Source organism: Macaca fascicularis, chromosome 1, assembly GCF_037993035.2.
Source record: "Macaca fascicularis isolate 582-1 chromosome 1, T2T-MFA8v1.1".
In the NCBI taxonomy this organism is placed as follows: domain Eukaryota; kingdom Metazoa; phylum Chordata; class Mammalia; order Primates; family Cercopithecidae; genus Macaca; species Macaca fascicularis.
In genome coordinates this window covers 29,411,310-29,428,710 of record NC_088375.1, presented here as the reverse complement: position 1 = coordinate 29,428,710, position 17,401 = coordinate 29,411,310, and the positions used below count along the sequence as shown (strand labels likewise).

At 42.4% G+C, this 17,401-nt stretch overlaps 1 pseudogene; it reads right to left on the bottom strand.

Moving 5' to 3' along the window:
- Positions 1–11,862: 11,862 nt before the first annotated feature.
- On the bottom strand, positions 11,863–12,394 carry LOC102132311 (small ribosomal subunit protein uS19 pseudogene; annotated as a pseudogene).
- Between the last annotated feature and the right edge of the window lie 5,007 nt (positions 12,395–17,401).

Genomic DNA, 17,401 nt, shown 5'->3' with positions numbered 1-17,401 from the left:
CACATAAATCTGATGGTATCTCTCTGCCTCAAAATCCTTCCAAGGATCCCAGTTGCTAACAGTATGAAACCTAACTCCTTTGCAAGGCATAGTTGAGCCCTACTCACATTTCCTGACATTCCCACCACAAACCTAATGCTACAGAAAAACCAAACCACTTCAAGTCTCTAGAATCCTCCAGATGTCTTCTGTTCTGGGTCTTTGCCCAGCCAAGTCCTCTGGCTAAACCACTCTTCTCTCCCTTGGCAAACTCCCCATCTTCAGCTCATGTGATACCTTTTCTGGAAGCCATTCATGTCTCCCCCAAGCAGAATGGCACAGTCTTTGCCTGTGTTTTTGTTCATAACTATACAAAAGCAGTCACTTCGTGGTCATGAATGGTTTTTGTGTGTTTCTCCACATTAATCTTCACATTCTTTTAAAGTAAGAATAACAGTAATTGACTCTAATTTTATTTTATTTTTAATTTAGTCAAATGAAGCAGTGGGAACGGGAAGGAACAAAGAAATCTGTTACTGGTTGTGATCAATTGGTTATAAACACCACTGCATTGCACTGCTACATCAGCCACTTTTTTTTTTTTTTTTTTTTTAGATGGAGCCTCATTCTGCAGCCCTGGCTGGAATGCAGAGGTGCAATCTCAGCTCACTGCAACCACCACCTTTCAGGTTCAAGTGATTCTCCCGCCTCAGCCTCCCAAGTAGCTGGGATTACAGGTGCGCACCACCACTACTAATTTTTGTATTTTTAGTAGAGATGGGGTTTCATGTTGGCCAGGCAAGTCTTGAACTCCTGACCTCAAGGAATCTTCCTGCCTCAGCCTCCCAAAGTGTTGGAATTACAGGCGTGAGCCACCACACCCGGCCTGCACCAGCCACTTCTAATTTTAGATTCACAGTGCCGAGGATGGTGCCTGTCACATAAAAAAGGCTTCAGTATGTATTTTTAAGTGTTTGTTATATGAATAATTCCCAAACCCAGGCTCTTTTCATTTATTACCCAGACTGTCTCCCTCAGTTGTTCATTATTACCACAAGGGTGGTTTCACCTGGTACAGAGATTTGAAGGAAATCTCTTGGATTATGGGCACATGATCCAACCTCAATAGAGAGCAGTAGGAGGAGTGAAGAGTCTCGCAGAACCCTGAGTTATTTTGAAGGCATGGTGAGCCTGCAGGAGGAGGAGGATCTGAAACGAGGAAACAAAGGTCAAGAAGATAAATCTTACCTACTTTCTAATTTTACTTTTGGCAGGTCTAGAGTCAAGCAGATGTATTTGAGGTTCAGGCTTAATAACCCTGAATATTAATCATGAGTTTATCAGTGTTATGCTACTACATGCAGCTAGGAAAGAAACTAAATATTAAGGGCTCAGAATTCTATAAAAATTAGCACCATGACTCTTAGGAATAGAAAGAGAAATACCTCTAATAAGTGATTCTAAAACTTGGGTTAATATAAGAATCATCTCAGCAGGTTTTTAAGTTTTCAAGTTCCCATCATAGAGCCACTGATACAGGGGGACCTGGAAATTTTCTTTTTCCAACAAGCAACCCAAGTGATAATAATGTAAACAATGCTTAAAGTGGTCTCCAAAGCTTTTTTATTACACACCCCATATATTTAATTTTTTATTCATAAATTGTACTCTGTGTTTCTGCACCTATACATAGAACATACTCAGAATTAAAATATTCAAAAGATAAAATGAAAATAAATCTAAATATAATTTTTAACATTATCTTTCCACCCATCAATGGATCATCCCAAATATGTATCAATGTGCATCCCAAGAGCAAGGCTGCCCCTCAGTAAAATCAGCATCTATTTTAATGGTCTCGAGGGCCTCATTTAGGGACATGTCCAACTACACAGTTTTTTTTTATCTATTGAGGTTCTTCTGTGTACCAGGGACTGTGCTAGACTATTTTACCCCATATTATCTCATGTAATCCACCTAGTAACCCTGCAAGATAGATATTATTAATAACAAATTACATATTTGGAGACTGAAATTCAGTGAGATCCATGTAGGTTGCCTAATGTCTCATAGATAACAAATAATGAAAAACAAATGTGAATCCAGGTTTCTAATGTTTTCCACTATATTATGTATCTATGTCAGTTAAGAGTATATTTAGCTGCAAGGGAACAGAAATTCAGTCACAATGATTTAACTGGATAGTGGTTTATTTTTTTCTGTAACAAAACGTCCCCATGCATGGAATCCAGGCTGGTAAAGAGGTTCTATAATAGTACCAGGGACACAGGTTTCTTCTCTCCTTCTATCCTGCCATCTTTAGTAAGTAGTTTTTGTCACAAAATAGGTATTTCTACCTCAGGCATCACAGCTCTATTCCTACAAGAAAATAAAAATGGGAGGAAGGACAAAAGATAAAAGCTAAAAAGGCCCTTACTCAGCCCCGTTTAATAGCTTTTTCAGGAGCCCCACCTGGTAACTTGATCTTGAATCTCATTGGCCAGAATTGTGCCACAAACCCCACCTGTAGCCGCAAGCTGTGTACTTTAAGCTGGGCATAGTTGGGACAAAACTGGATTTCTCCTAATTAAGAAGCAGAAATTGAATTCAGTGGATGCAACCAGGAATATCTGCCACATTGCTTCTGTCTTAACCCCAGAACTACCACAGCATTGTAGCTACTACAGAAACTAATGCAGTCTTGCCGGGCGCCGTGGCTCACGCCTGTAATCCCAGCACTTTGGGAGGCCGAGGCGGGTGGATCACCTGAGGTCGGGAGTTCAAGACCAGCCTGACCAACATGGAGAAACCCCGCCTCTACTAAAAATACAAAAATTAGCCGGGCATGGTGGCACATGCCTGTAATCCCAGCTACTTGAGAGGCTGAGGCAGGAGAATCGCTTGAACCCAGGAGGCAGAGGTTGCGGTGAGCTGAGATCGCGCCACTGCACTCCAGCCTGGGCAAAAAGAGTGAAACTCCATCTCAAAAAAAAAAAGAAACTAATACAGTCTTAACATCCCAGGAAGAGAATCTTTTCAAGTCATGTAGTGCATATCCCCATCTAATGCTAGAATCCAGTCTACTCTATCATGACCAAGAGATCATCCAGCATCTGCTTGAAACTCCGAGGATGGGAAAGCTTACAACTTTACTTCGAAATTTATTCTACTTGTGAGAAGCTTTAATTATTGGAATTTCTATTCCAGTAAAAATCACAATGTATCATATACACATTTTTTATACTGGGGTCTTAGGACTGGAGGCTGTTACTTATTCATCTCTGTACCTGGTACAGTTGTCATAAAGAGGTGACTCAAGAAAAGATTCAAGGAATAAACTGATAAATCTTTTTTTATATTGAGATTAAATGATTCTTCTAACCAGTAAAAAACAAACAAACAAACAAACAAACAAAAAAACCTCTTTTTTCTCTCCCAGGCCCATTCCATTCAACTGCACTGTCATGTTCAGTTAATAAGCAATATGAAGAGTGATATATTAGGGTCACATGCCAGGAGCTGGTCAGGATGTGTAAGAGGCCCTGCAGAGCTCTGGAAATAAGCTTTGATCAGGAAGAAGTGAATGTGCGTTAGAGAACAGCTTGTGGTCTGGACCCACACACCACTGAGAAGAAATGCGGCTCCTGTAGGGAAGCCCCCAACCCAAAATTCACCACTCTTTTCCTGGTCTCTGCCAATCTGGGTTTCCATTACTGCTTGGCAAATTTTCCACTACAACACAGGGAATCAAGGAAAATGATGCACATGCATGTGCACGTGTGTGTGTGTGTGTGTGTGTGTGTGTGTGTGTGTGTGTTTTCAAACAATTTTCTCTCTGGGATTATGGCTCTTCCCACACTTTCTCTTCCAAGACCACAATCACTGCATCCTCTGGTATGCTCACATGCATAAGTAGTTTTTACTCCAAAGTAAATGGAAGAAACAAACTGTCTAAGTGGAGATGTAAGTTCACAAGGTTCAAGTGATTGAAAGCTAAGATCTCCGGCTAGGCAGGACAAGATCTGATCTTATGATGACTTAACTTCCCTAAGCTCCTGGTTCCTCATCAGTGAAGTGGGAACAGCAATATCACCACCTCAAATGTTGTGCAGATTAAATGAGATACAGCCTGTAAAACACCACAATGCCTGGTACATACAGTGCTTGGTAAGTATCAGCCAATCATTGTCAATGTCATTCTACTTAGCACATGAGTTTGGCACAGGTTCTTCTCCTTTTGCAGGCTCTTTCCCTAGCCCTGACCTTCAAGATAATTCCTAGGCCAGGTGCAGTGGCTCATGCCTGTAACCTCAGCACTTTGAGAAGGCAACGCTGGAGAATCGCTTGAGGCCAGGAGTTTGAGACCAGCCTGAGTAACACAGCAAGACCCTGTCTTTACCAAAAAAAAAAAAAAAATGTTTAATTAGCTGGGCAGGGTGGTGCATGCCTGTAGTCCCAGCTACCCAGTAGGCTGAGGAGGGAGAATCCCTTGACCCCAGAAGGTTGAGGCTGCATTGAGCTGTGATTACACCTCTGCACTCCAGCCTGAATAACAGAGTGTAAGACCCTGTCTCAAAAAAAAAAAAAAAAAAGAAAAAATATCACACCTGTTTCTTGCTCTTCACACCACATACCCAAGCCATAGGCAGTTCCCTCAGTACTACAGGCCTATGGAAAAGGAAACCCTTTTTCTAACTGGGCTCCTTCTTTGCACCTGGCTCATAGACTTGCTAGTAATTCCCAGGTTCCCTTCCCAGAAATTGTCTCATCCACCCTTCTTGATGATGAACCAGCACAATTTGGATACCCCCAAGTTATCTCTCTTTTCATTTCCTTCCATTTATTCTTTGCCTTTTTCATATAGTAGTAACAAGCACCCAAATCCTAAATCCTTCTATCCTTCTTCTTATTTTAAGAGACGGGGTCTTATTTTGTTGCCCAGGCTGGAGGTAGTAACTACTCACAGACATGATCATGACACACACTACAGCCTCATATTCCTGGGCTCAAGAGATCATCTCACCTCAGCCTCTCAAACAACTGGGTCTATAGGCATGCACCACCACTGCTGGCTCCCCAAATCTTTCTCTTTTTCTTTTTTTTTTTTTTTTTTTTTTTTGTTTGTTTGTTTGTTTGAGACGGAGTCTGGCTCTGTCGCCCAGGCTGGAGTGCAGTGGCCGGATCTCAGCTCACTGCAAGCTCCGCCTCCTGGGTTTACGCCATTCTCCTGCCTCAGCCTCCCGAGTAGCTGGGACTACAGGCGCCCGCCATAATTTTTAAAAACATTTTACAATACATTATCTTTTATTAAACACTTCCACTTAATACATCTCATTTTAACTTTACAATAGCTTTGCGAAGGACTGTTATTCCCATTTTGAAGATGCGAAAACAGATTCAGAGAGCTGACAACACCCGCCCAAGGACCCAAAGGCAGTTAGAATGAATCTGAGACTCCATTTCTGCTGCTTTGAAATTCATGGTTTGGTCTCTGCCACCTTGACTTAGTACATGGGTCACTATATGTTGAGCAACTAGGGGAGGAGATACATTACCAAAATTTCATGTCAATGTAGATACAGGTGTGCTGGGACATAGGGAAGGCTGCCTTCTATCCTCTCACTGTCTCTATGATAGGAGCTAGATGTGCTGGTACAAGCCAATGGCACTAGAATAACCCGGCTTCTGCTGTCTACTATGACTACTAGAATAGTAGTCACTTTGGAGGTAAAGACCTCCAAAAGAATCCAAGCTATCTCACTCCATCAAATATTTATTGTATACCTAGAATGTATTCAAAACCATAGAATATACTAGGATCTAAGACCTAGTCTAATGGCCCCCAAAAGCTTCCAGTCTAGTCAGGGACTGAGACTAAGAATATAAAATAATACATAATTAATTTTAAATTGGACAGAAGAAATCATAGATGCTGAAGTAGTTCAGAGAAAAGGTAGATTCGTGGGGTCTGAAATAATAAAGAGAGATTTTATGGAGGAAAAGCTTCAGCTAAAATGAGAAGATGCATCATGAAAGAAATGAAGACCATATGGCTACTCATAGATCCCCCCCGTGTATTTAGTATACCAGGCACATTTACCCATAATCACTCAGAAGCCCTAAAGCAACAACCCAGGAGTCATCACTTAATAGGTAAAGAAACTGAAGATCAGAGAGGTTAAGTAGTTTGCCCAAAGTCACAGGTCTTTTAAGTGATAAATCCAGAATTGAAAGTAAGCTTTATCTGATGCTAAAGTTGGTGCTTTTTCTGCTACCTTGCTGCTTACTACTGACAGGTAAATCCAAGAGCTAAAACAAATGTTATTGGTCCATAAAGAGCCTGTTGAGAGAAAGGGGTATAGTGAGAAGAGCACTGGAACTAGAATCAGCAGGCCAAATTTGTAATTAAGTTTTCATTTCTAACGTATTTGGTAAATCCTCCCTTGACTTTCAGTTGTCTTATCTGAGGTAAATGGAGAAAATGCTAGCATCTTTTTCAAATAACTATAATAAAGATTAAATGATAAACATACAGATATAACTAAAACATTAAACACCCACTTTTACATGTGAATTTTAATAAAATAAAAATACAAATTAAAGTACTTATGTATTTCACTGGATTTACCTAATCACATTTCTATTAAATAACCACCATAGCATCTTCAAGACCTAGGTGGGTGTTAGTTAGAAAGGCTAGATAACCTTTTGGGCACTTCTAAAACTAACAGGGGCTCTTAAGCTATCAGGGTTATCAACCTCCCTCCAAAGCTGACCCTTCTAGGCTCCCATGTATTAGCGCTGAGTGTTCTGGCCTCAGACTGAGGAGTTAAGGAGTGGGACATCTACCCAACAGGAAGCCAAAGACCACTTCTATAAGAGCATGAAGCTGAGTGCATGGCATATGCTTCATGAATAGAGGGTAAATTGAACTGAATTCTAAAGGGTCCTGGATTTCCTAAAGGGCAGCCTCTATGACTTACCATTTTGTGGAAACAAGCAACGGATGGAGATGCGACCATGCCTACAAGACACAGACACGTGTGTGGGATTGGGACAGAACTTTTCAATCTGGTCCCTCCCCTTTGTTCCATAGCCCACTGGGCTACAAAGGACCTCCTAGGAAGAACGTGCTCAGCTTTCTTTGCAATGGCTGGGCATGCCAGAAACAGAGGCTTTGAATCATCTCATCACCTGGTCAGCAGGAGCTATTTATGCCAGAAGTGTCTTAGGAAGAAAAGTGTCCTTTTATTAATTTCATGGCTTTCTTGCTAACATTTACAGTCCAAAACAAGTACAATCTGAATTTCAGACTTAGGTTTCTGACTTGAGGAAAAGAACAAAGAAATAACCGCCTTCAATTCATGTAACTATAATTGGTGACTTTTTCCCCCCAACAGTTCAATGTACTTGGTAGTTCTTCCTTTGTGAATTCTTATAAACTCAGAAATAATGTTAGGGCATAGGGGAGGGAGTCTCAAGAAAGCCAGAGATCCTGGTTGAGCTACTGGGGCCAGACAACGAACCACTGATGCTAATAGGATTTCACTGGCATCCAGGGATTGCAGAGGCCCGAGAACTCCTTCTGTGTTCACTGGGAGAAGGCAAGGAAGGAGACTGTACCCTACTTACTCTATAGTCAATTATGTATGCACTCATTTATTTATTCATTCACCTGTCGTTTATTGAGAACCTGTTTGCATGCCCAACACTGCACTAAGCACTTGGGGAAGAAAGAAGTTTTAAAGGAGAACAACTTTATAGAATAGGGTTATCTTTTTAAAGAGAACTGGAAATCAGGCTGAAATTATGGGGCCTGTAAAAAGAGGAAGAAAAGACAGCCTTGGCCTAAAGAGTAGCCCTGGGGCAAAGCAATTGAAAGTTCTCTTGGGTTCTGTGGCATAGAAAATTTACATGACTTAACTAAGATCATACAGATCTTTGAAGTCAGAGACTGGCCTAAAACCCAGCCTGAGTGCCTTTCAGATGACCCCATCAACCTTGTACAGTGAAAAGAACTCAGACCTTGGAAAGAAAAATACCTTGATTTAAACCCTGCTTTTACCTTCAGTTACTTTAGAACTAAACCCCTCTGAGCTATAGTATTGCATGTAAAAAACATAGTGATAAAAAATATTCATTGTAAAATGTGGTTACTATAGGATTAAAATACATGCTGTGATTTCTGCTACAAGAAAAATGGAGTAGTAGAGTCCAGATTTTCTTTCCCAGTTGATACAAGACAAAATATATGAAACAATGGTTTCTTTTTTTTTTTTTTTTTTTTTTTTTCTGAGATAGAGTCTCCTTCTATTGCCCAGGCTGGAGTGCAGTGGTGCCATCACTGCTCACTGCAACCTTTTCCTCCCAGGTTCAAATGATTCTCTGCCTCAGCCTCCCAAGTAGCTGGGATTACAGACACATGCCACCACACCCGGCTAATTTTTGTATTTTTAGTAAAGATGGTGTTTCACCATGTTGAACAGGCTGGTCTCGAACTCCTGACCCCAAGTGATCTGCCTGCCTCGGCCTCCCAAATTGCTGGGATTACAGGCATGAGCCACTGCGCCCAGCCTGAAACAATGGTTTTCAAGACATTGGACATCGGTCAATAAAAAGCAATAATCCCTGAGAGAAGGGAAACAAATGAGATGAACCCTATGATTGAGACAAGTTACTCCCTTGAGAGGGTTTCCAGGTTATGGCCCAGAGAGTGGAAACTGACATATAGCCTTATAGAGTCCATGAGTTGTAAAGACACAGCTGAAAGTCCAGAGAGACTGACCAATCTCTGCCTTTATGAAAAAAGAAAGAAAGAAAGAAAGAAAGAAAGAAAGAAAGAAAGAAAGAAAGAAAGAAAGAAAGAAAGAAAGAAAGAAAGAAAGAAAGAAAGAAAGAAAGAAAGAAAGAGAGAGAAAGAGAGAGAGAGAGAAAGAGAGAGAGAGAGAGGGAGGGAGAGAGGGAGGAAGGAAGGAAGGAAGGAAGGAAGGAAGGAAGGAAGGAAGGAAGGAAGGAAGGAAGGAAGGAAGGAAGGAAGGAAGGAAGGAAAGAAGGAAGGAAGGAAGGAAGGAAGGGGAAAGAAAGGGAAAAAAGGAAGGGAGAGAAGGAGCGAGAGAGAGAAAAAGAGAAAGAGAAAAAGAAAGAGGAAGAAAGAAAAAGAAAGAAAGAAAAGAGAGAGAGAAAGAAAGAAAGAGAAAGGAAGGAAAGAAAAGAAAGAAATAAGAGGAAGGAAGAAAGGAAGGAAGAAGTCATCAAGCAAAAAAGAATACATACTATATGATTTCGTTAATGTAAAATTCTAGAAAATGTAAACGAATTTGTAGTGATAGGAAGCAGACCACTGGTTGTCTAAGGACAAGACTAGGGGTGGGAAAAGTGGGATGAAGGAATTACAAGGAGCATAAGGTAACTTTGTGGAGTGATGGACATGTATATACATATCATATATATTAATCATATATATATTTTAGAGGCGGAGTCTCTCTGTCACCCAGGCTGGAGTGCAGTGGCACGATCAGGGCTCACTGCAGCCTAAACTCCAGTGGCTCAAACAATCCTCCTACCTCAGCTTCCCAAGCAGCTGGGACTACAGGCATGTGCCACCAAGCCTGGCTAATCATTATCATGATTGTGGTGATGATTTCATGGGTATATACAAATGTAAAAACTTATTAAGTGGTATGATTTAAACATGTGCAGTTTGTTATATGTCAATCACACTTCAATAAAGTTGCTTTTAAAATTTCCTGATGTTTCTACGGTACCTCTAACATAGTAAGTCCTTAATAAATGTTAGTTCTCTTTCTTTTAACAACTATGTTTTACAACTAGGAACTAATAGGATCATAATTCCTGACTAGGGGAAGTCTTTCTCACTAGAAAAGTATAGGAACTATTTTTGAAAGGCTGAACTGTTTGGTCATCTTTGCTTTCGGTTTTACTAAGGCTGGCAGCTCTCTATACCAGCAACGCCCCCAAAGAGCCAGGCAAAGTGAGTGAGGCCAGCCTAGCTTTCCTCCTCTCCACCCTCACCCCTCAGAGCCATCACCTTGGCAACCTAACCCAATTTGATGGCTTATGAAAACGCAAGGTTCTTGATGTTTGTACCCCCATTGCCCCAGCATACTGTTTGGCGTGTGGCTAGAGCTTAACAAAGGATCAAAGAGAGGAGTGAAGGAAAAGAGTAAAGCTTCTATCCCTGTGCCTGTGTGCCTGCATGGTGACCTCCAGGTCTTCGTGTAGTGCAGGTCTCAGCTAAGTCTCAATAAAGGAAATTCTCTGCTCTGGCTGAGGTACCAGACCACTGCAGCTCTGGGTCCTGATAACACCCACAGCTTTCACACCAATGCCTTTCCACAACTACTTCACTTGCTGGGTCTACTGAGCACTCTGCTAGGGCATCACAACCATTCTCGGTCCATCAATCTTGATTGGACAGCAAAACAGATGACATTTTAACATCTTCATGTTGCTAGGGTTCTCAACTTTTGCATTCAAAGAAACAAGATGGTTATCATAGTGGCAAGCGCTGAACTGGAAACCTAGAGACATGTAGCTAGTCCTGGCTCTGCCCTCTCACCAATGAATGACCTGGAATCAACCTAGTCTATACTTGTAACTCATTGGCCAGCCTTCCTTACCACAACTGTGCTGTTTCACGGGAGGCAAAATGTTTAAGAATCACATCACCAGCCTTGGGTTGGGGGTAAGCCCTAGATCTGCCACGTGATAACTAGAAAATGGGTTGAGTGGCCTAGCCCATCCACAGGGCCCTTTATAGGAAATTTTTCTGTGGTCCATTTTTCAAATGGCCTGAGGCTTATTCATTCTCCTATGGGGAAGCAGATGCTGTGGTGGCCATGAGAAAATAGCTCTTCTGGTAAGCAAAGTGCTAGGTATGCAAACATTCAGTTGGCGGTACCCCTGAAATTTAACTTGAAAATTGCACCTAATGGCTTCTGCAAATTAATAGCATTCAATGGGGGCTCAGCCTTGTTTCTCTGCAGGACATGCTAATATAAGAGCCTTAAAAATTAATAAATTAATATAGACCACATAACAGTCATACTTCCTATGAAAAGCACCTGCCACACATTAATGAAGCTATCCTTTCATTTTTCTTAAGTATAAGGCTCATGAACAAGGACTTGTATTACTTTTATTCATTACAGTACTCCTAGTGCAATAGAAAAGTGCCTGATACATAGTAGGCACTCCAATAAATGTTAATTGAATAAAAGAATCATTTAATAAAGTCCTTATGAGTTGAATCTGTATGCAGTGCTTTGTAGTATTGTAACCTTCCTTGACCAAAATAACGGCAACTTCATTTCCCCTAACAACCTTCTTTAAATACCCTCACAATTTCCTTCTTCCTTCCTGGGTAGTCTATTAGCATCCTCAGAAGACTGGTAGAGATCCAAGCCTTATTTTCAAGAATAAAAGCTGGAAATCATTATTTCCAGCTTTTTTCAGCGTTATAGATTAAATCTCAACAGAACCCGGGTGGGCTATAGGACTTGTTGACCTGCTGAAGAGGCCCTGCAGAGGACAGTACCATCTTGTAGGCATAGTACTGGTTCAGCTGAGATTTAATCTACAACTCTGAAATAACTATTTCCAGCTTTTATGAGAATAAACAGAGAAGACGGGCTATAGGACTTGTTGATGTGCTGAAGGGGTCCTGCAGAGTATTGTACCATCTTGCCTAGATAAATAAAAGATATCACTATATTGATTAGGTGTTTATTTTATGCCTTCATTAAAGAACCAATCTTGTTTTGCCACTCTTGGTTTGTAGCTAGAAACCAAGTTTCTTGGTTTCATAAATAGAACGAATCTAATTCAAACCCTTAGCTCCACAAAATATTGCAATCATTCAAATTTCCGTGAGAAAAGACATTTTGTTATTTATTTATTTTTTTTTTAATTTAAGAAATGTGTGTGCCTTTATTGGCTGAGCAGACTCCTTGAGGGCGGTGAAACGGGAAGAGTGGGTGGTTCTGATGCCTGGCCGGGCAGTGCTTCACAAGATTGTAGGTGATCGAGGTAATGGCCAATCCTCTCGGGCTTGCCCTCCACTTGGTTGAAGGCTTTGCCGTTGTAGACGCCCACCATGCTATCCACCATCTTGTCTCCCATCTCGGGCAGGATGATCATGTCCTGCAGGTGCGCGTTCACCACCTCTGGCTTCTGCATAGGCAGTGCCCACTTCTTGACCTTGCACAGGCCCTTCAGCAGCGAGTGCTGGTTCTGCCATAGGCCACAGTGCAGCTTCATTCGCTGCTCGCGTGACAAGTCCCGCAGCAGGTCGGGGTGCACGCCGCAGGAGGTGAACTTGCAGAAGGTCTGCTGCTTCTGCTTCGCTGCTTTTTCTGCTGCACTTCTGCCATCTTGACTTTTTTTTAAAACAACATGCCTCAAAGATCTCCAGTGAAATAGAAAACCCAAACTGCCTCCCTTTCCAGTGCTGAAAAATAATATCCTATGGCAGCTATTTCTAGGCCTGTTTATTATCAGAATTGCTTGAAGAGTTTTATAAATGCAGATTCCTTGGCTCTACCACCGTCCTACTCCATCACTTCCCCACCACCCCAACCCACACACACACCCCCCCAAGATTCTGACATAGTAGGTCTGGGATATGGTCCAGAATCAGTACATAGGAAATGGACCCCAGATGGTTTTGTTGTGCAACCAGATTTTGAAACCACCTTCTAAGCTGTGCTGCTATATAACAAAAAAACACCCAGAACTACTGACTACAAAACCAGGAACTCCTTTCCCCATATTCTAAAAAAGGGATTGTGTCTCCCAGCCTACCTATCCTGACACATTTGTAGGAGCTACAAACTATAATGCCTGCAGGACCAGGCATGTAACATAAATGCACGAAAGACACAGAAAGCAGTGAGGACTGTGGCAAACACCACCCATCCACAAGGCACAGATGCTTGCCAGTTCCAGCCAAGCATGAACATGGGCCTGTCATCACAGGAACTTCTAAATTCTCAAAAGAATCCAGAGATTTTAAAGATTTTGTATAAAATGATTTTCTAATCTATCGATTTTATTTAAAATGTCTGGTGAAGGCTAAACACATCTGGGGTAGCATGTGGCCCGGAGCCCATGCACTTTGGGAAGCCAAACTCCTCACACCACTGCCATTCACTCAAAGGGCAAGGAGCTAAGGTGTGGGCTAGTGTGAAGGTGGGAGGGGAATATATTCCAATTACCAAGTGACTGCTGATGTTTGCATTTCAGAGCCAAACCAGCAGTCATTAATGAGACTAACGTTAATGGTTCTGTGGGGTGGCACAAAGCCCTTTTAGGCTATATATTCATTCCCCAAGGCTGCTGAAACAAATTACCACAAACTTGATGGCTTAAGCCAATTGACATTTATTCTCTCACAACTGTAAAGGCCAGAAGTCTGCAAAGTGTCAGCGGGTGGGTCCCTCTGGAGGCTCTGAGGGAGAATCATTCCTTGCCTCTTTCCTAGCTTCTGGTAGCTGCTAGCAATCCCTGTCATTCTTTGGCTTGCAGGGATGTCTCCCCAGTCTACCTCTGTCTTCATATGTCCTTCTCCCGTGTCTCCCTTGTCTCGTTTCCCCTTCCATTCTAAGTCCTTATCATTGGATTTAAGGTCCACGCCAATCCAACATAATCTCAGCTTGAGATTCTCAACTTAATTACATCTGCAAAAGGCCCTTTTTCCAAATAAGCTCACATTTATAGGTTCTGGGGTTTAACGCTTGGATATTTCTTTTTAGAGTCACTATTCAACCCACTGCAGGTAGGTTTCCAAAAAAAAATCCATTTCAATCAAATTTTACTTCTACTAGCATTTATCTACCAGTTTACTACTATGATAAAAATGACTTACATCTTGGCAGAAAACTTGAAGACATGCCAGCTCAGGCCCAGATGTATGTTGTTACATTTTTGTCTTCTTATATGCCGCTAGCTTCACGTCTTACTAGCATTATTCCATTGCTGTATTTCCTGCCATTACTTCTAAAATCAGGGATGTAGGGGTAAAAGGATCTCTGCCTTATACAGGCTTCCACCGTTGGAAAAAATGGTGCTGTCTCCATGTGCGTGGCAAGGAAAACAGGTGACAGTGGAAGAGCAGAGGGCATAGGCTACCAGGTGAAGCAAGAGAACAATAGGTCAAGTAGAAGTCTGTCTTTACTGACCAGAGAAAGACACAGGAAATATGGCTCAGGTGAAAGAGCCTCTGGAAGTGCCATGTTCCCAAGAAGAATTATTTACAGCACCCAAGCACTTAAATGTGATTTCTAGTGCCATCTAGTGGGAAGCACAGGAACCAAGTGAGACCTGGGATGGAAAAACAAAACCATGAGTCCAGCCTTCCGTCACTTTAAGGGGGCAGTTTTTATTGAGGCTGGATTTTTTTGTCTGCCCAGCGGGAGGATCTAAGAAGACTCTTACCAAACATCTGACCATTTCGTATGCTGCCCTTACACTTTATGCACAGGTGGTTGCTGAACTCATCCACGTGCTGTGTAATTTGTTCTCCCCAGCTAGTTGGTGAGCAGAAGCTGTCTTTCTTTTTATTAGCACAAGCACAGTGTCTGGCACAGAACAACCTCTCCAAAAAAAATGCCAATTGGGTATAAAAAAAAAGAAAAATCCAACTTAATGATTCTTTTTATGATCGACCATTTAGCTGTTAAAAATCTGCAGGAACCAAATGGCAAGACAAGCCACAAGAGGGAAACTGCATGACTTATGGTTTGCTAGACTTTGAGCTTTATTAAGCAGTCCTTGGGAGGTACACTCAGGGCCCAATTATAGCAGGGAGTGAGGGTGCTGTGCGCCATGGAGGAAATCGCCCAATGCAACAAGTTGACTCCTCACACTACTGCCATCCACTCAAAGGGCAAAGAGCTAAAAGGTGTGGGCTAGTGTGAAGGTGGGAGGGAAGTATGTTCCAATCACCAAGTGACTGCTGATGTTTGCATTTCAGAGCTAAGCCAGCAGTCATTAATGAGACTAGCAATTCCTTCCCCCTTACCTTGTAACATATCCATCCACAGAACCTCTACCCCAGGGGTCCTCAATTTTGGCTGCAAAACAGCATCCATCACCTGGAAAGCTTTTTTAAAATTCTGATGCACAGGCTGCACTCCAGGCCAATTAAATCAGTCTGTGGGGGTGGGGCCAGGCCTAGGCATTTTTTAAAGCTTCCCAGGTAAATTCCATTTCTAGGGGTGCTGTAAAGTTACTGCAAATGTAGGGGCTTAAAACAACACAAATTCATTATCTTATAGTTCCGTATCAGAAGTCCAAAATGGGTCTCACTGAGCTACACTCAAGGTATTGGTGGAGTTGCACTCCCTGCCGGAAGCTCTAGGGAAGCTCTAGTTTTCTTACCTTCTCCAGCTTCTAGAGGCTGCCCACGTTCCTTAGCTAGTGGCCTATGGTCTTCAAAGCTAGCAGTGAGTGGTGAGTCTTCCTCACATTGCTTCACTCTGACACTGACTCTTCTGCCTCCCTCTTCCACATTTTAAGACTCTTGAGATTATGTGGAGTCCACCAAGTGTCTGAATTTGATTACTCAAAATAATCTCCCTATTTTGAAGACAACTCATTAACAACACCAAATCCATCTGCTACATTAATTTCCCTTTGTCATGTAGTGTAATGTAACATTCATAGGTTGCAAGGATTAGGACATGGACATCTTTGGGAGAACATTATTTTGCTTACCATATCCGATGACTCCAATGTGCAGCTGAGAATAACTGCTGGTTGTGCCAGGCACCGTGGCTCACATCTGTAATCCTAGCACTTTGGGAGGCCAAGGCAGGCAGATTGCTTGAGCCCAGGAGTTCAAGACCAGCCTGGACAACATGGTGAAACCCTGTCTCCACCAAAAATACAAAAATGAGCTGGGCATGGTGGTGTGCGCCTGTAGTCCCAGCTACTCAGGAGGCTGAGGCGAGAGGGCTCCTTGAGACTGGGAGGCAGAGGTGGCAGTAAGCCAAAATCGTGCCTCTTCACTCCAGTCTGGGCAACAGAGTGAGACCCTATCTCAAAAAAAAAAAAAAAAAAAAAAAAAAGAGTAACTACTGGTCTACCCAACCCATAAGAAGACAGACTTAGAGAAGAGGCCCAGTTAGCAGGCAGCCATGACAGAAGACTGGAGGCACACACTGAAAAATTGGTAGGGAACAAGGGCAAAAAGGCAGAGAAGGGCAATAGGCAGCCTTACCAATTTTACATTGTCACAGAACTTGTTTAGGAAGGGGGGGGGCAGAGGCGCAAACTGTCATGTGATTTATTCTCATTCAGTTCTCTGATAGTCCTGGGAAGCTAAATTGTACACTCTCCCAAGGATGATGGGACCATCCCCACTCAGCTGTAGCCATTAAAGAAAATTGAGGTCATAGATAAGACTTTTCCAGACTTTTGTAACTCATTGCTATCGGCTTGCTCCTTGTTTTGTACTCAGAACCAGGGTGCATGCCAGATTCTCAGGCATTTTGTAGGCTGTCTCCCCTATAATCTGTCTCTATGCAAAATAGATTATAGCTTGAAGATGTATACTGATTGGCCAACATTTTAATGTCAACACACACACACACGAGATTTCTGGCTTCTCTTAAAAGACCTAGCTATGCTAAGACAGTGCTCCTGCAAGACAACTCAGCTGGGACAGCCGCTGCCTTTAGAGGAGACATTTATTCTCTGGTTTGCCACAGGTCTCATCCTAGCCTTTTTGTTTTATACCTGGTTCACTCGCTCTACATATTTGTTACTTGCTTGGTCTGGTAGGCATTGAAGCTTCCAACCCTCCCCCTCCTCTAGAGCTCTCACCCCTAAAGTTAGGCAAAATTCCCATAAGGAACCATTTGCCTGTCATTAGTGCAAAAGCGAAAAGCTCTCCAGTGGAAAAGATGGGATTCAGGCCAATGGCTGTCTGTACACACACAACTTTCCTCACAATCCAGCAAGCTCCAGAGGGCAGTCAGACTAGGGTTTGAGTAAGCAGGCTGCAGCCACCAAGTGTTCTGGTGAACATACTGGTCTCCATTGGTACAAATTTCCTTTGTAGGAAATTAAGCCAAAAACTGACTCCTGTCCCTTGGTCTTTCTCAAGCCTTCAGCACATAACCAATTTCCTTCTTCTTTTATACTTAAGTCTTGATAATCATCACCCATGAGTGCCTCTTCCCACCTCCGAATGTGGGAAGCGACATGTAAATCCGTGCCTAACTCTGTGGACCATTCCCCCTAAGATGTAACTGAAACCTTATCATTCTGATGATGCCGAGCTTGGCCGTGCCACCCAAATGTGCTGCTCCAAACTCTGCACAGCATGAGGGTGATATGACCAAGGACAGGCAGACAAGCTCCTCTGACTCAGACCCTGGGCCTCTATAACCCATCCTGA